A 20413-nucleotide genomic window follows, 5' to 3' on the forward strand; every position below is an offset into this window, starting at 1 on the left:
TAGTTGGCATATAAACTTGTACTACTGTAGTAGGCATGGGCTTTGTGTCTATCTTGGCCACAATAATGCGTTCACTATGCTGTTTGTAGTAGCTAACCCGCACTCCTATTTTTTTATTCATTATGAAACCTACTCCTGCATTACCCCTATTTGATTTTGTATTTATAACCCTGTAATCACCTGACCAAAAGTCTTGTTCCTCCTGCCACCGAACTTCACTAATTCCCACTATATCTAACTTTAACCTATCCATTTCCCTTTTTAAATTTTCTAACCTACCTGCCCGATTAAGGGATCTGACATTCCACGCTCCGATCCGTAGAATGCCAGTTTTGTTTCTCCTGATAACGACGTCCTCTTGAGTAGACCCCGCCCGGAGATCCGAATGGGGGACTATTTTACCTCCGGAATATTTTACCCAAGAGGACGCCATCATCATTTAATCATACAGTAAAGCTGCATGTCCTCGGGAAAAATTACGGCTGTAGTTTCCCCTTGCTTTCAGCCGTTCGCAGTACCAGCACAGCAAGGCCGTTTTGGTTAGTGTTACAAGGCCAGATCAGTCAATCATCCAGACTGTTGCCCCTGCAACTACTGAAAAGGCTGCTGCCCCTCTTCAGGAACCACATGTTTGTCTGGCCTCTCAACAGATACCCCTCCATTGTGGTTGCACCTACGGTACGGCCATCTGTATGCTGAGGCACGCAAGCCTCCCCACCAACGGCAAGGTCCATGGTTCATATCCCCGACACCAGTACACCGGTGGCCGCAGCTCGCGGACGTCTTGTGCGACTAGTAAGGCGCTGTCAAAAATAAACATATTTTGGTATCTAATATTGTGTTCTCTCTTCTCATTTGAGTCAAAATAAGGAGACGTTAATGAGTTCTGTCGCAATATACAATCGAACTAGTGTACAAACGCAGAAGCCGGAGGCGTGCAAGAAAGTTTGGTATATTTGTGGTACGACAATCATTCACTGACCTTTTTGCTTGCCGCGCGGGATTAGGCAAGCGGTCTTAGACGCTGCAGTCATGGGCTGTGCGGCTGGTCCCGGCGGAGGTTCGAGTCCTCCCTCGGCCATGGGTGTGTGTGTTTGTCCTTAGGATGATTTAGGATAAGTAGTGTGTAAGCTTAGGGACTGATGACCTTAGCAGTTAAAGCCCATAAGATTTCACACACATTTGAACATTTGAAGCTCATTTTCTTTTTACGTCAGTCGTAGAGAGAGGACAGCATTGGTGTAATAGAAGTTCTCTGTATTGCAGTAGGGGGGGGGGGGGGGGGTAAGATTTAACATTCTGTCAAAACCGAAGTCGATGAAGAGAGTCCATATTCTGAAAAAGGACGAGAGAATGCAAATATTTTGGTGCAGCCACTCCGAAATAATGACTTTGGCGTTTATCTGTGTTTATTTTGACAGTCATGGATAATGGATACAAAAATGAATTAAGATGAGTCCATAGTGTTAAGGCATTCTACGAGTTTACTCGGCTGATGTCAATCACAGTGAATTCCGGCTTTTTGTTTGGTTTAATTAGTGACAGACTTTTATTCAATAAGCAGCATAGATTGCAAGTATTATTTGGTGTCTTACTTCTGACAGCACCCTTTTTTGGCATCTGCAGGTATGATTAACGGACTGGAATTTCGATGAATACCCGATGCTTTGGTGGCAAACCTGTCACACTGGAGAAGTGAAGAACCTTAGTTTCGAGTTTTGTTAAATCACGCCGTTCTCTGACAGACGTTACGGAAGCTGGGAGAGAGGTGTAGACCCTTCATAATATTTTACGAGGTGCGTGATGTTTGGTATAGATTAGTTTTGGTACTTGCAAATACGACGTATGCCAAGAGTCGGGACAGCCAGCCAAGGTAATCAGAAATTGGGAACTATACAGAGAATTTCTCGATACTGACTGGAGAGACTATGAACGAAGATGTAGTATATAAACGTCAATAACCAAGAGCATTGTGGCATATCGTTGATCATCAGTATTGGTATCAAATCCTTAGCATTCTACGAAAGTGATTTACATGGACATTTCCTGTTAGTGTTTGAAGAAATTCATGTAGTATCCAAATAAAATTTGGAAGATATGTTTTACAGGTGATGGAATTTTTCTCACTGATGCCAGCTCGTCTCTCCAAGTTTCGATTAGTAACATACGCTGTGGTGTAACTTCTGAGTGCATCACTAGGTTCTGACATGTCAGAATATATACACAAATCATCTACTCCGTATTGTCATACCGCAATTGTTCGTGCCTGTTTGAAGGCGACTCACTGAACAGCTATCCAAAACTGGTTACTGTAACCTGTTCGTAGGCGACTCAATGAACAGATATCCAAAGCTTGATACTGTAGTTGCGCTTTCCCGAGCAGCAGCATCTTCAGTGAACTGAACGCACATTCTGTACCTAATTATGTTGGCTGCTCACTAACAGGGCCCATATTTAACACCTATAATGAGTTTTCAAAACTTGTGTAGGTGCTCTATTCATTGATACGTGTTTTTTCTGTAGGGCTTGTAGTTTACGAGCAGTCGTCTTCTGAAATGCCAGTGGTACTCTGGAAAAATCCGTAGTTCAGTTGCAGAGTAGGTCAACTGGCAGACTGTGCATTTAATTTTTTAAAGTAATTACTTGGGCTTGGTGCAGACAGTAGAGAATAAGATCCTGCTCGTTCCGTGTGAATAACTGTTATCTGGGGCAATCAAGGAATGTAAGACAAGGCATCGCTCATAATACATTCCCAAGCCGAACCTAGATGTAATTAACAAGTCCTAACAGCGGAGTGTGGTAACATCCAAAGCGTCATTCTGCGAGTCTTGAAGTGCCGAAACGTAATTCTCGGGCTCAGCCGCTGCACGCCGTCCTGCCAGTGACTGGAAGTGCGAAGGCAACAAGGCACTGACAATAACTGAGGCGCCACGATGAGGACAAGTCTGCTGACGCCTCCGGATAATGAGAACAAATGACGGCATCGCTGGCCGCGACGTTTTTAGAAGCCTCGGTCTCAATATCTGATCATCTCGTCTGCACCTGTGTTTCAGATGGAATAACAGTCTCGATAGCTACAGGATAGCTTGATAGTCGAATCCTAACATGCTGCTTGCTGCAGACTTCGCTTCGGAGACCACAGCAAGCTGCCACTGCTGTTTGGACACAACGGTGATTGAAGAAGATGTGGACGAGCCTGGGCTTTTCCTGGTAACGGGTCATACCAAGTGACAGCAGACAATAATTTAATGATGTTCCGGAAGGAGCTGATTTAATCATTAACCTTACTAAGGTCATGGATTAAATCATCACGCCTGGGATCTAGGATTTTTTTTTCTATTTACAATCGGTGGACTAACAGGAATAGTACCCGAAAATTCAGGTCAAGGCATTTGGTGAATTAGAGGGTTGGGAAGTGATAAAACCGTTGAAAAAAGGGAGGCGAAGTGGAGATTTCAAAACTATCACATTCGGTGAGACCAGTGCTGGACGAAAGACCTCAAAAGCATGATGGAGTATCTACCTGAGGTGCACAGCTTTACAGTGAATTGTGCCAAGATTGAACCATGAGATGGTTATTGCAGATAGAAATTTTGGAGGACTTTATTAGTGAACTTGGACTGTTTAGCATTTCTGTACAAATTTATTTAGAAAAGTCAGTGTTTATTTCTTGTATTTGGATCATATAAAGAGATAGCTTACTTTCATAATGTCATTGAGCTATTGTTGATGTAGAGTTAGTGCATATTTTTATGCAAGTTATTTGAATAAAGTTTATTCTGAAGAACCTAGATATTAGAGTTTGTTCCTTAGCCCATTTAGCAGTTGGGCGGGCCATCTGCGTAACGCTTCCCTGGCTGAACGATGTGCCGGCTCCCTGACAATTCGCTATGTTGTTGATTTGTGTCCTAATGTTCCGCCATCACGACACACGTCATCTGTAATATGCTTCTCGCAAGCGCTTGCGCTCTTGCGTCTTCGAGCGTCTTGTGGCAGGCCATACCACCAGCCTGTGTGCCTTATGGCCCTACGCCTATCCACACGACATCGCCACAATGACCGTAGCCGAAGAAGTGCTGTACCTACAGTCCTCTTCTCGCTCGTGTGTGTGTGTTAGGATGCCTTCTACAGCACCGGAGGAGACAATCTATACCGTAAAAACACAAGTAATTAAATGTTTTCACGCAATGTAGCTTCACTCACGCCCTAGGGCGTATGCCAGCCACCTGCACCGGCTCCCGAGCTGAGCCTCTTGCACTAGCTTCCATGTTCACTCAAATTCCTGAACCGCACGGGAGGATCCTACAGTTCTATCGTGATCGATCCTAAATTTACGAGAAGGTAGTGAAAGATGTAACGGAAAAGTATGAGTAGATCTTTGGACATAATAACAACTGGATCGCGGACCTCGAGGCTTAGTACTTCCAAAATTCTTAACTTCTCTGATGAGTTAAATCGTTGTGACCACTGCACACCACAAGATTGAATGCTGCCTGAAAGTACTGTAGGCATGTGGCAGTATAACTCGCGTGGAGTGGCCGCGTGGTTTGCGGTGCCATGTCACGGATTGCGCTGCCCCTCCCACCGGAGGTTCGTCCCTGGAGCATGAGTGTGTTCTTAGCATAAGTTAGTTGAAGTAGCGGGAAATCCACATCAGCAACTTCGAAAAAAGGCAGATTGTTATTGATAGGTTGGTAGAGGAGATGTCAATAAACACAATGAGACATCTACAAAAAGGCAACACATTGATACGTTTATTTGCTAACACACACACACACACACACACACACACACACACACACACATATATATATATATATATATATATATATATATATATATATATATATATATATATGTGTGTGTGTGTGTGTGTGTTGATGTATATTCTTCTGTGGTGCTGAGTTATGAGTTACACGCAGTGCGTAACGATGTTGATTGTAGCTACTAGTCTGGAATACCTATACAGGTTGATAATATTAGTAATGTTTAGTAGCATTGGGTTACTTTGATGAATTGTACTCACTTCGATCTTCCATATAATGTCGGTAAATATAGATGCACTGATTATGGGGCGAAGCTCAAAGAGTAGTTGCTCAAAAACACAAGCCGGCCAGCGTTCGTCTTGCGAGCCACCAAGAACGTCTGCCGAGAAACCGGAGGTAGGACGTCCATCCATAGGTACAAGAGGGTGTCGCATTGACGCTGCTGAGGACGCAGGAGGCTATACAGCTGGTGCAGATTCGATGTCAGTGTCTGTCGTCGCTGCGACGGATGACGAGTGTGGCGGCGGCAGCAGTGGATGGAGAGGTGGCAGCGGCTGCAGAGACTGTTATGGGTCGCCCTCCACGTGAGAGTGTTTGGAAGACCCATGCACCCGGACGTTACGAACCAGCAACGGCAACTTTTTGTTTTGCCGTCTGTGTGTGGCTGGTGCGCAGTGAATTGAGTAATGAGCATCGCCAGACGTGTGAGTGATGAATCAGGATTCCCAGTTGTGAAACTTAAATACTCAATAGAAAACTTTGTCCTTCGTGAGGAACTTCATTGGAAAGCCAGTGTCGGAACAGACTATAGATGGTGAAAGAGATGCAGCAGTGCGCTGTGGCGACGACCACGTAGGTGTTGGGCTGGGGAATAATTGTGAGAAGGCATAATCTGACAGGTGACCTCAAAAAACCAACAAAGGGTTTTCATTCGAGTGCGAAGCACCAAGTTTTGACATATGAGCCTTCAAAGAGCGAACGAAACGTTCGTCTTCACCATTTGTCTGAGGAGAGAACAGTGCCGTCTAGTATGTTAAATTACATTCTGTCGGCAAAACTGTTGGAATTCAGACGAAGAAAGTTGCGGATTATTCGGTGAAACAGTTGTTTGTGGCAAAATTTCAAAGCAAACGGCAGAAGCGAATTTTGTGGTAGTGCTAACACTAGTTGTCGAATGCAATGGAATGACAAAAGGATATTTGCCTTATGCGTCAACGATAATGAGCCGTCTTGCGGTCCAAAAAGGACGTGCAAAATCAATCTGGGGACATTCCCAAGAACCGACAGGTCGAGGCCAATTGGAAAATTCTTGGCGCCGTACTGCCTGTTATCCGCGGAAGCGCGGCCATATATTTTGTATCTGCTTATTCAGCTCGAGCCAGGTACAATGCTGGCTTGCTAGCTGCTTAGCGTTAACGATTCTCCAAAGTTTCAACACATGCTATTGCGAAGATGGGGAATCATGAACCGTATTTGTTAATTACGAGACTGTAATAGAATTACCACATTCAGATCAGAAACGCTGATGCGTTGTATATCCTATTTGCGGACGGTTTCGCTTGAGAGTGATTTCGGATTATGAGGCTAAAACATCCGAATGTAATACTTTACCGAATGTAGATATTAATCTTGTTCTGTACGCTATAAAGTCTACGGAGAAGCACTGGGAAAAGATTACTGTTTTTGCTAATGAGCCGGCCGCGGTGGCCAAGCGGTTCTAGGCGTTTCAGTCCGGAACCGAGCTGCTGCTACCGTCGCAGGTTCGAATCCTGCCTCCGGCATGGATGTGTGTGATGTCCTTAGGTTAGTTAGGTTTAAGCAGTTCTTAGTCTAGGGGACTGATGACCTCAGATATTAAGTCCCATTGTGCTTAGAGCCATTTGAACAATTTTTTTTTTTTTTGCTAATTAGTATGATCAGTTTTAAGACTAGGAACTTCTGGAGCGTCGAAATCCGGATCGTTTCCCATAATTAATCGAGATGGAGTGGCTGCGTTTGTATGCTGTGCCATAGAGCGATAAAGAATTTCGTATTGTTACATGGAAGTAAGTAGTGTCAAAGGTTACGGATGATTTGCTGTATGATCAGGTACATCTTTCGCCGGATGGAAAGAGCAGTCAGCAGCGTATGACTAGTCAAAAGAAAAATTTCTACCGTGCACATAATGATGAAATTTTGTGACCCCGTAAATTATGGACAAATCGCCGTTTTCGAGCTGACTACAGCTGACTTGAGTTTTATTCAGTGTATTGCAAGCGAATGCTTTGCGGCGTTCCATCTTGCAAGCCTTGTGTCAGATCCAAGCAGTACTGGTTTTTGCGGATCAAAATACGTAAGTCATAGGCGACTAGGCAATGCATTCCTAAAACACTGTTCGCATTCTGCAGTCCATTCAAAAGCAACATTTTATACTGGTGGCGATGCAATGGATTAGCAATCTGTGTGGAGTTTCTTTCATTCGAGGGGAAAGTAATATCCGTATGGCCTCTAATTACATGTCGACGGACGGGCGCCGTCGGCGTCAGTGACTTGTGGCAAATATGCACCTGCAGTATTGAAAAATGAGACCTTCACTGTATTGCGCCTGAGTCCCGCGGCAGCTAAAACTTGAAAAAGAGACTAAAAAATTTAGAAATACTGCTCTGGGGTTTGTCCGGAATCAATGATGTCATCAAAATAATTTGAACAAGACGAAACTTCCAACGTCACTTACTCAAGAAACTGTTGAAGTAACGCACGACCAATGGCCCTTCTGAAGGAAAGGCACTGGTGTTGATACAAGCCGATATGCTTATTAGCCACCACAAACTTTTTTGTGTTCTCATCTAGGGAAGTTGAAGACATTCATCGGCTAAATAAATTTTTGAAAAGAATCACCCGCATCCTATGTAACCCATAAGCTCCTCAGTAAGTGGAAACAGGGAGGAATCGATCACGGTTTGAGCGTTGATTCTAGTCTTTTGCTATCGTGTGATCACAAGAGGAGAGTCCCACTGACTTTCAGAAATGTATTGAAAACTCTGGTTAATAATTTGGATATTTTTCTTAAGGTGTTATGGGACCAAACTGCTAAGGTCATCTGTCCCTAAGCTTACGCACTACTTAATTTAACTTAAACTAACCTAAAACGCTAAGGACAACACACACACACCTATGCCCGATGGAGGACTCGAACCTCCTACGGGGGAGGGGGGGGGCGGGGCGAGCGGACCGTGACAAGACGCCCTAGACTGTGCGGCTAACCCGCAAGGCTTTTTATCTTAATATTCTGAGTTGAGAAGCAACTCCATTGTAGGTTGCGTGGAGTACCGGGCAAGTGTGGTCTAAATTAGGCTCTGCATTGTCATATGTGCACGGAAATTTGTCACATGTCTCAGTGTGCAGTCTTACAAATGTCGATATTTTGCACATACATGACGGATACTTCCATCGGAAATTTGCATATCAATAGCAAGTACGTTGTCCTTCAGCTTCTATCTTCATCTAAAATAAATAAATCAGAAACATTGGACTAGAAAATAACTGAACTGGTGCCACTGGAATTAGTGTCGTCGTATTCATATCTTTTGCTTGCAAGGTGCATGTCTCTAGAACAGAGAAAACCCAAGATCAGAGGTACCTTCGTCGATATAGGCCGTAAGATCCCGGGGTGATTTCTTAGTTCAGGGTGCCCCAATTGCTCATAAGTACTTTGATTAATTAGTGTGACTCAAGCGCCAGTGTCTAACTGAAAAGGTACAGACTGACTGCAAATTCGCAGAAGGATGGACAGTTTTCTATTCATAAGCTGTGTTTCTGTATTCGGACATTCAGAGGACTGTCTTTGTGTGAACTGTGATTGAGGAAGTGTTCAATTGTACGTCTATAAGAGGACAGCTGCTTAGACTGGGGCACGTTTTGCACTGAGCCCTGCGCTGCGCGATCTCGTTGCTTTCGTTCACGGTTCGTGTGTGGATTACGAATTGTAGTGGGTTTACATTTAGATTGAGATATCATATTTCTGCTCCCTCAGATCGAGATTTGTGTGGAACAGAATGCCTTTATTTTGCGTGTACACTTGCTGTTTGTGTCCTGATTTAAGACAGCGTCGTAATTTTGAGTAGCGGGAAAGGCAGTATTGTGGTCATACTTTATATAACGTTACACACAATACTTCGGAACGTTCTACTAACTGACGAAGGAGCTGAACATCTTGCGCTGTGTTTACGCTTTTCTCTGTGTCGGCGGTTGTGGTGTTCGCTGTGAAACTGGGGCCACTTCGAGAAGCCCTCAGTCAGATTTGAAATAACATGCAGGTTAATGTCAGGTTCAGCAAATTCTGGCTCTTCCTGTACTTCAGTTACTTTAAGTGCATCACTGAGACCAGGATTACGATGTTTTAAAATCACAGCCCGTATTCTATTACCAGCAATGTTTTTAATACTGGCATCACAAAATATTTAGTCGGAAAATGAGTCTGCACAAGAGCAATTAAATTTGCAATTCCTACTCTTGACCCTTAGTGCAGCGACTCATCTCTTGTAAGACTGATTATTATGACGACGCATACTAAAATATTTGAAACTAGCAACAGCTACATGAATCTGCGCTGGGAAGAAATTATCTAATGCTCGAATAATGTATTAGTAGGTAAGCGTTTGTGGCTCTCAGGGAACAGCTTGCAACACAATAAAAAAGAAAAGAATTAGAGCAGTGATTTACCAGATATCTTTTATTCAGCGAAGCGTTGTTCTAGCTGCATGCGGTAATCCGTTCATTCCTCTTGTCCAGCAACAAACGAGCGGAAAAAAGAACACGGCTCCAGGCCACTAGCATTCCGTACGTTAATCGTCTTTATTTGCTGCGTTTACTGAACATCCATCAGTTTGTTAATAGCAGTGAGCAAGGAGGTAATATCTGGGATCTGAAAATGATTTAGTGGAGCGAGGAATTTCTGTCCAGAAGTTGCTATTACAGAAAATTGAAACTGACCTGAGTTCCTTACAACAATTACGAGAAGTTCTACTAATGCCGAGCACTGCAACGATAAACGCAGACTGATGTGCAGTTGATGTCACTATGTGTCGTTTGCTGACGTCGCCAATAAACATAAACATACATCTACAAAGTATAACATATTTAAAAGTTTTTCGCGCTATGTGCATGTATTAACTGTGCTGTGCATAACTTTTAATGTTGTTGTTGTTGTTGTTACTGTGGTCTTCAGTCCTGAGACTGGTTTGATGCAGCTCTCCATGCTACTCTATCCTGTGCAATCATCTTCATCTCCCAGTACATACCGCAACCTACATCCTTCTGAATCTGCATAGTGTATTCATCTCTTGGTCTCCCACTACGATTTTTACCCCACACGCTGCCCTCCACTACTAAATTGGTGATCCCCTGATGCCTCAGAACATGTCCTACCAACCGATCCCCTCTTCTAGTCAAGTTGTGCCACAAACTTCTCTTCTCCCCAGTCCTGTTCAGTACTTCCTCATTTGTTAAGTGATCTACCCATCTAATCTTCAGCATTCTTCTGTAGCACCACATTTCAAAAGCTTCTATTCTTTTCTTCTCCAAACTATTTATCGTCCATGTTTCACTTCCATACCTGGCTACACTCCACACAAATACTTTCAGAAATGACTTCCTGACACTTAAATCTATACTCGATGTTAACAAATTTCTCTTCTTCAGAAATGCTTTCCTTGCTATTGCCAGTCTACATTTTATATCCCCTCTACTTCGACCATCATCAGTTATTTTGCTCCCCAAATAGCAAAACTCCCTTACTACTTTAAGTGTCTCATTTCCTAATCTAAATCCTTCAGCGTCACCCGACTTAATTCGACTACATTCCATTATCCTCGTTTTGCTTTTGTTGATGTTCATCTTATATCCTCCTTTCAAGACACTATCCATTCCGTTCAACTGCTCTTCCAAGTCCTTTGCTGTCTCTGACAGAATTACAATGTCATCGGCGAACCTCAAAGTTTTTATTTCTTCTCCATGGATTTTAATACCTACTCCGAATTTTTCTATTGTTTCCTTTACTGCTTGCTCAATATACAGATTGAATAACATTGGGGAGAGACTACAACCCTGTCTCACTCCTTCCCAACCACTGCTTCCCTTTCATGTCCCTCGACTCTTATAACTGCCATCTGGTTTCTGTACAAATTGTAAATAGCCTTTCGCTTCCTGTATTTTACCCCTGCCACCTTCAGAATTTGAAAAGAGAGTATTCCAGTCAACATTGTCAAAAGCTTTCTCTAAGTCTACAAATGCTAGAAATGTAGGTTTGCCCTTCCTTAATCTAGCTTCTAAGATAAGTCGTAGGGTCAGTATTGCCTCGCGTGTTCCAACATTTCTACGGAATCCAAATTGATCTTCCCCTAGGTCGGCTTCTACTAGTTTTTCCATTCGTCTGTAAAGAATTCGCGTTAGTATTTTGCAGCTGTGACTTATTAAACTGATAGTTCGGTAATTTTCACATCTATCAACACCTGCTTTCTTTAGGATTGGAATTATTATATTCTTCTTGAAGTCTGAGGGTATTTCGCCTGTCTCATACATCTTGCTCACCAGACGGTAGAGTTTTGTGAGGACTGACTTCCCAAGGCTGTCAGTAGTTCTAATGGAATGTTGTCTACTCCGGGAGCCTTGTTTCGACTCAGGTCTTTCAGTGCTCTGTCTAACTCTTTACGCAGTATCGTATCTCCCATTTCATCTTCATCTACATCCTCTTCCATTTCCATAATATTTTCCTCAAGTGCATCGCCCTTCTTTGCTTAGAACTGGGTTTCCATCTGCGCTCCTGATATTCATACAAGTGGTTCTCTTTTCTCCAAAGGTATCTTTCATTTTCCTGTAGGCAGTATCTATCTTACCCCTAGTGAGATAAGCCTCTACATCCTTACATTTGTCCTCTAGCCATCCCTGCTTAGCCATTTTGCACTTCGTGTCGATCTCATTTTTGAGACGTTTGTATTCCTTTTTGCCTCCTTCATTTACTGCATTTTTATATTTTATCCTTTCATCAATTAAATTTAATATTTCTTCTGTTACCCAAGGATTTCTACTAGCCCTCGTCTTTTTACCTACTTGATCCTCTGCTGCCTTCACTACCTCATCCCTCCAAGCTACCCATTCTTCTTCTACTGTATTTCTTTCCCCAATTCCTGTCAATTGTTCCCTTATGCTCTCCCTGAAACTCTGTACAACCTCTGGTTTAGTCAGTTTATCCAGGTCCCATCTCCTTGAATTCCCACCTTTTTGCAGTTTCTTCAGTTTTAATCTACAGGTCATAACCAATAGATTGTGGTCGGAGTCCACATCTCCCCCTGGATATCTCTTACAATTTAAAACCTGGTTCCTAAATTTCTGTCTTACCATTATATAATCTATCTGAAACCTGTCAGTATCTCCAGGCTTCTTCCATGTATACAGCCTTCTTTTATGATTCTTGAACCAAGTGTTAACTATGATTCAGTTGTGCTCTGTGCAAAATTCTACCAGGCGGCTTCCTCTTTTATTTCTTAGCCCCAATCCATATTCACCTACTACGTTTCCTTCTCTCCCTTTTCCTACTACCGAATTCCAGTCACCCATTACTATTAAATTTTCGTCACCCTTCACTAACTGAATAATTTATTTTATTTCATCATACATTTCTTCAATTTCTTCGTCATATGCAGAGCTAGTTGGCATATAAACTTGTACTACTGTAGCAGGCGTGGGCTTCGTATCTATCTTGGCCACAATAATGCGTTCACTAAGCTGTTTTTAGTAGCTTACCCCAACTCCTATTTTTTTATTCATTATTAAACCTACTCCTGCATTACCCCTATTTGATTTTGTGTTTATAACCCTGTAGTCACCTGACCAGAAGTCTTGTTCCTCCTGCCACCGAACTTCACTAAGTCCCACTATATCTAACTTTAACCTATCCATTTCCCTTTTTAAATTTTCTAACCTACCTGCCCGATTAAGGGATCTGACATTCCTCGCTCCGATCCGTAGAACGCCAGTTTTCTTTCTCCTGATAACGACGTCCTCCTGAGTAGTCCCCTCCCGGAGATCCGAATGGGGGACTATTTTACCTCCGGAATATTTTACCCAAGAGGACGCCATCATCATTTAACCATACAGTAAAGCTGCATGCCCTCGGGAAAAATTACGGCCGTAGTTTCTCCTTGCTTTCAGCCGTTCGCAGTACCAGCACAGCAACGCCGTTTTGGTTAGTGTTACAAGGGCAGATCAGTCAATCATCCAGACTGTTGCCCTTGCAACTACTGAGAAGGCTGCTGCCCCTCTTCAGGAACCACACGTTTGTCTGACCTCTCAACAGATACTCCTACATTGTAGTTGCACCTACGGTACGGCTATCTGTATTGCAGACGCACGCATGCCTCCCAACCAACGGTAAGGTCCATGGTTCATGGGGGGGAACTTTTCATATCCGCAGGTTTTTCTGTGGTGCTGAGTTACATACAATGAATCACACAGCGAACCTAAAATTTGGAGTGGTAGTGCTGGGTTGACAGTCGTGTACAAATAACAAAAGTAATTTGCATTTAAAAAGCCAATAGGCAAATCACTCCCAAAGGATGTGCTCCCATTTTCAACACAGAATCAAATCAATAACTGAAGGAAATACTAAGTTAAATTGTCCCGCAATACGAAGACCAGCACAGTTTTACAAAATAGAATCTCTATGCTTCTCGCTGATCAACTCCCAGCTTGAACAACGATCTAAAGAATAACGGATTCAAGGAATTTATTTTAAAAGGAATTCTAGGACTTAGAACTACCTTAAAAATAAATTCATATCATTCATTAATAATACTCAGGCATTGCCCGCTCACGCACGCCCACTTGTATCTCCAGTAAAAAACAGCAAAAACCTTCTAACCGGTTTCAAAACATAATAATATTATTAACCATCAAAGAAAAGTGTGTCACAATATACAATAACTAACATTAACATTATCCATTCTCTACAACATTGTGATAAGAAATTTACACAAAGATTCTACCTGCTGACCGACAGTGACTAACATACATTTGAATTACTCTTATGCACACTGGCAAGCAGCGAATTTAAACACAGTTGCAAGGTAATTTATACAAGTTCCAGCACTGCCAATTGATAACAAAATAGCCACCTTCAGAACAAATCAGCAATCAAATAACAACAAGCCGCCTCGAGACACGTAAGTACTGGTACTGATCCAAAGCGGTGTGTTCCTGACAAGTCCAATAGGTTGGTTCAAGCCGGTGGCGGCTCGGCCCGAGACAGAGACCTCGCATGGCCCTGGTGTCACTCCGCCCGATTAGAGGCTCATGCACCGTCATTCATAAATGTTCTACACATACATGTTTGCAAAAATGGCTGATGATTTTAATTCCTCTAGCTTGCGTCACGAATGAATATTATATAGCATTATGTATTCCAGTTAGCATGGATCTGCGCAGCGTCTGCTTGCTCCGGAAGAAATCGTTTAGCGACCACAAGTTCGACGGAGAAGGACTATTCCGTTTAAAGGCGAAGGGGGTTTGCTTGCGTGTCTCATCCATTGTTGTGTTACGGCGTATCCGAACGAAGAAACGAAGCGTTCCAACGATGATGATAGGTCTTCAGAACTGCTTTTAGATTGCAGTTTATTTGCTCTTCAGATGATGGATTTGGATAATATCTCGTAGCCGTGTTATGACAAATACCTGACTTAGAATAGAATTTTCGGAAAGATGACGCAGCGGACTTACGAGCGTTGTCTGTGACCACTAGCTTCCAGGGACCAATGGTAATGAATATCGTCTGAAAAATTTTAATTTTTACCGTTCATCGGGATTAAGCATGAAAAAACGCTTAAACACGTTGACACATACTAATATGTAATATGTATGGGTTTCCCCAACAATAGTGTGGGTATGGGCCCACTTAACCAACATAAATCTTCTCCATCGGTTGCCTAGCTACCTTCAACGCCGATAATTCTTGGCGCACTCCGCAACACTGTTTTTCTCATAACGCAAATCTTACATCCTGCTACCATACCCCAGGTCTCCCTTTTCATGGCCTTCCAAATGAAATTCTCCTTGATCTTCATTCTGATCTTGAAAAAATCCAGATGCCCGTCTACAGGAATCTCAAGGGAGTACTAGGACAATGGACTATGGGAAACACTTCGGTAACATGGTCCTGTATCAACAGCCACCCCGTATGGAGTCACAAAGAACATTTCTTTCAACGTACATGTCTTAAGCAGATCTCCTATCATAATTCGTAGTTTCAGTTGAGCAGGTTCTGGATCGGAGTCCAGCTCCCCTCCTGCATCCTGCAACCGCAGAATGCAGTCTGTTAGTACAGGAAAAACCTGATAATCGGTTCCATCCTTCTGTGGACTCATTCCCTTCTTCTTAAACCACCCTACTGAGCTCGTCAGCAATGACGTTCTCTGCACCACGGATGTGCTTGACTCTGAACTGCAATGCGTATCTCGCGATATGTCTCCTCGACCTTGGCCTATCAAAGACCCAACGAGGAACCTTATAGTTCATATCCAACGGGAATGATCGAAATAAATCCGAATCTTCTCGGTAGCAGGTAGAATGGCAAGGACCTCAAGTTCGTAAACTGAAAACTTCAAGAGCGTAAACCGTCCTTAAACCGTAAGTGATAAGCTACCGCGTACTTCACGTTTAGGAGATTAGAACTGCGGTAACCCAGCTATGGACGCGTCGGTTTGCGCGATAAATTCTCTGTTAAAAATGAGGCATGGCCAACACTTAACTACCCGCCAAGGTAGTTTCTAATTTCGTTAAGGGTTGCCGCGAGTTGTGCAGTGTTAGGAATAAACTTTCGAAAAAAAACTGCCTGACCCATAAAGTGAGACACTCTCTTAGCTTTTTTCGGAGGTCGATATGACTGGATGGCCTTGGTAAGTCGTTGGTCAATCCTAAAACCACGTTCAGAGAACAAATTCTCCAAGAAGAGGATCTCAGGCTGTGAAAACCTAACTTTGATGGATTACCAGTTAAACTTGCATCGCACATACGTTCCAGTACCTTTCATATGATCTACGTGCTCATCAAATACCACGTTAAGGGTCGCCACATCATCAAGGTAATGATAAATGTACCGGAGTATCAACCCCTGAAAGGACTATATCCAAAATCCTTGGAGGCTACTGTCGGTAGCTCAGGAGGTACTCTTCTATAGTCAGGTACTGTTCTATAACCATAGAGATTACACTCCATGCTGACTACTGTGACAGGCTTCGATACTTTAGCCTGTAGGATGTGATAAAGTGCTTGGTTAAGGTCAAGGTCCGTGAATAACTTCGTCTTTTGGAACTAGCCGAAGCACGAATGGAGATTTCGACTGGAGCACCATCTCCTTGTTTAATTGGCTATAATCCACGACTGGACGCAAACCTGCTGGCCCGTTTGCACAGCAAAACTTGGAGAAAAGTACTGCGTCGGATAGTCTGATGACGATTTCTGCCAATATCTCGACGATTGTAGCCCTAAGCTGTTGCATCGAGCAAGGTGACAATCGGTATCTCGAGTGCCTTACTGGGATGTTATCAGTTTGTTCTAATTTGTATTCTTCGACTCCCACCACCGCCAAACGATCTGACAAGACGTCACGAAACTCACGACACATCTTTGTAAGACTCCTACTTTGCTCTTGCTTTGAATAATCAAAAGTATATGTGTCTCTTTTAGCTTCACCATCCATGACCACTCTCTTTCGATCTTTGACCTATATTTCCGGTAGTTATTCGCGCCCCTTGAGAAAACCGAAGTAAAACCTGCTTCGTCTCCATTCGCAAAAGAAGTCATGTGATGAACGAAATCTTCTCCCCGGATCACGGGAGCTGACTAATACCGAACCACTCTAATCCTTATTTTTCACGTAAAATCCTGAATACTAACATTGATGAGGATTTCCCCCAACAACTGCATCTACTCGGAAGTTGCCACCCTGACAGTCCTTACATTACCAAGTTCTGTGACTTTACATGTCTCGCCCAGTACCACTCTTCGCCGGGCGTGGGTGTGCCTGTTGTCCTTGTCATAAGTTAGTTTAAGTTAGATGAAGTAGTGTGTAAGCCTAGGGCCCGATGACCTCAGCTGTTTGGTACCATAGGAGCTTACCACAAATTTCCAAATGCCGTATTTTATTAATGAAGCTAGGTTGACCTCTCGATTCCAAGAGCAAACAGATCGGATCCTGGTTAAAGTTCGCACTTATTTCGCACTTAAGGAAGGGATACTGGATTTGTATATTGTCAGAATTCATTTACAACATGTAATACTACGGGCGATGCCGTTCCTCATAGGTCAGACGTCAGCTGATATCTCAGTTGTGAATAATTGTTTGCCGATTGAATCATCTCCTGACACTTGTAGCGCCTGAGATCGGACACCTGTGATCTACGGTTTGGTTCTCGCATAGTTCGTTGCTGTTAACCAACTACCCATCTGAGGTCCGTCAGCATGACCCCTTCCAAAATACTGACCACAATCGGCTGCTCGTGGAAACCTAAACACATGTTTTTTCCGCATACTTTATACTCTTTTTTTAACAAATCCACTGTACACACCATTCAGCGACCCAGAACTACGCTCTTCTACCCTTGTCTGATGGAACTAGGTTTTAGAGTGCCGGTGCTGCGTTCAGAGGTGCTGGTTTCAGAGGCATGTAAAATTTCCAAATAAAGACATTTATTTACACTTAAAATCCAGTTGACAATACCTTTACATTTTCTGGATGAATGTGCTCCCAGTTCCCATTTACAATCAAATAAATCAATTTAAAAATAAATGCTACAGTCCACCCAAAAGTAAACAGCAGCGCAGTTTTGCAAAATATAAACTTCAATGATACTCGCAGCTCAATGTCCAGCTTGAAAAAATATACCAAGGGTAACAGACTAATGTCTTCACTGAATTAACTTTAAAAGGAATTATCACTCTGTGAACTACCTGAAGTAGAAATTCAAATCATTCACTTAGAACATTCAGGTATCAAAACATTATTCGTGCCCACTAGAATTTCCAGCACAAAATACGAACTACCCTCATACCGGTTTCACAATGTTATAATTATTAACCACTATTGTTAAATGTGCCACAGTATAATATAATTAATATTAACGTAATGTCCGCTGTCCAACAGTGGAATTAACAGCTTACAGAAATGTTCTATCCGCTGGCAGAATGTGAATAAACTACATGTAAATAAATCTTGATCCCAGCTAACAAGCAGCGAATTAAACACAGTTTTGTTTTGAGTCGTCAGTCTCCCAACTGGTTTGATGCCGCCCACCACGAGTTACTCTTCTGTACCAACCTCTTCATCTCAAAGTAGCACTTGCAACTTACGTCCTCAATTATTTGCTTTATGTACTGCCATCTCTTGTCTTCCTCTACAGTTACCCTCTACGGCTGCTTCTAGTACCATGCAAGGAAATGGTTCAAATGGCTCTAAGCACTATGGGACTTAACATCTGAGGTCATCAGTCCCCTAGACTTAGTACTAGTTGAACCTAACTAACCTAAGGACGTCACTCACATCCATGCCCGAGGCAGGATTCGAGCCTGCGACCGTAGCAGCAGCGCGGTTCCGGGCTGAAGCGCCTAGAACCACTCGGTCACAGCGGCCGGCCATGAAAGATATTTCCTGATATATTAACAGAAGGCCTACTATCATGTCCATTTGTTCTCGGTGTTTTCCATACAATCCTTTCCTCAGTGATTCTGCGGAGAACCTCCTCATTGCATACCTCATCAGTCCAACTTATGTTTAACATTCTTCTGTAGCACCACATCTCAAATTCATCGTCTCTCTTCTTTTCCGGTTTTCCCACAGTTCCTGTTTCGCTACCATACAGTGCTGTGGTCCAAACGTATATTCCTAGAAATTCCTTTCTCAAATTAAGACCTATGTTTGATGTTAGTAAGTTTCTGTTGGCCAGAAATACACTCCTTGCCAGTGCTATTCAGTTTTTATTGTACTCCTGGCTCTGTACGTCATGAGTTATTTTGCTATCTAGATAGGAGACCTCTTTAACTTCATCTGCTGATGTTAAGTTTCTCGCTGTTTTCATTTCCTCTACTTCTCACTACTTTCGTCTTTCTTCGATTTACTCTCGATCCATATTACGTACTCATTAGACTGTTCATTCCATTCAACAGATCCAGTAATTTTTCTTCTCTTTCACATAGGAAAATAATGTCACAGTAACATTAAATGCCCGCCGGCTCACGGCGAATCATCTGACTATATACAAATTTCAGCCAGCTGACTGACATATAAATAGCAGCTTTCAGAAAATGTCCACAACCAAATAAGAACATGGCGCTCCGAGACCAACAAGAGCTATCTCGTTATACAAAGACTTCCTTCCGATAATGAAAGCATAACGGCACCAACGAAAAACAGTCTTACAGACTATTACATGATCACGAATAGAACAGTAACCGAGAAAGTGTAGAATAAATTTCTATATATCCGTCTATGGTCACAGACTTGTTAGGTCCTCAGACTACAGTTTTCGGTCACCAGTGACCATCTTCAGATCAGTTTTAGAAACGTCTCCTAATATAATGGAGCCATAGTGATGTGGTGAAAAGATAAACACTAAATCAGCTTGGCTCCGTTATATTAGGAAATACGTTTAAAACAGTAGTGATGACTGTAACTACTTACCAAAACCGCACACTGAGGACCTAAGAAATTTGTGGTCACTGGCAGAAATAAATAAATTTATCCAAAACAGTTTTCTTTATAAGATGTCCAGGCGATGGGTATAAGTCGACAGCGGTTCGTCACGTGACAAAGACCTGGCGTGACATCGGTGTCACTCCACCGGTTGCCTGCTGATCCATGAAGGAGGCTTCTTGCTGTCACATCGATGGCCGACAGTCAGTCCGGTAGCACTCCCTGTCTTTGCAAAAGATCCGCACTGGGACCAGCAGCGTGAGTTTTGAATTCAGCGCTCGTCGAGACACGATAGTACTATCACAAATACTGATACACGTGCATAATCTCTGAATATTAGCAGCGTTTTTGATACGTCTATGTATTGTCGTCACTACAGTCTTATGTACTTACGTTGATAAGTTTCTAAATGCACTGAATTTGCAGTGAAGCTCTGAGTGCAGCCCCGTATAATGTCGTGCCAGCCAATCAGAGTTGCAAACAGTGAAATCATGACAGTTGCACGTCTATACATCCTCCCCTCATCCTTCCCCGACCCCTTCACAGACTATGAGCGATTGAAGAGCGAACTCGCCAGTTGGCACGCTGGTGGGAAATTGGTTCAAATGGCTCTGAGCACTATGGGACTTAACATCTATTGTCATCAGTCCCCTAGAACTTAGAACTACTTAAACCTAACTAACCTAAGGACAGCACACAACACCCAGTCACCACGAGGCAGAGAAAATCCTTGACCCCGCCGGGAATCGAACCCGGGAACCCAGACGCGCTGGTGGGAAATTAAATGTGGCATTTCTTACATATCTGTGTGTAGCGTACTGGGTGCGGTCGACCATGATGCTGTCTATACTTGAGTTATGACGCAACTACTGGATACGAGCACCGCATAAGTGCATCTTTCTGCCGTGAGCATCTATGTATCATAATTCCA

This window comes from Schistocerca nitens, chromosome 6 (assembly GCF_023898315.1).
Source record: "Schistocerca nitens isolate TAMUIC-IGC-003100 chromosome 6, iqSchNite1.1, whole genome shotgun sequence".
Classification (NCBI taxonomy): Eukaryota; Metazoa; Arthropoda; class Insecta; order Orthoptera; family Acrididae; genus Schistocerca; species Schistocerca nitens.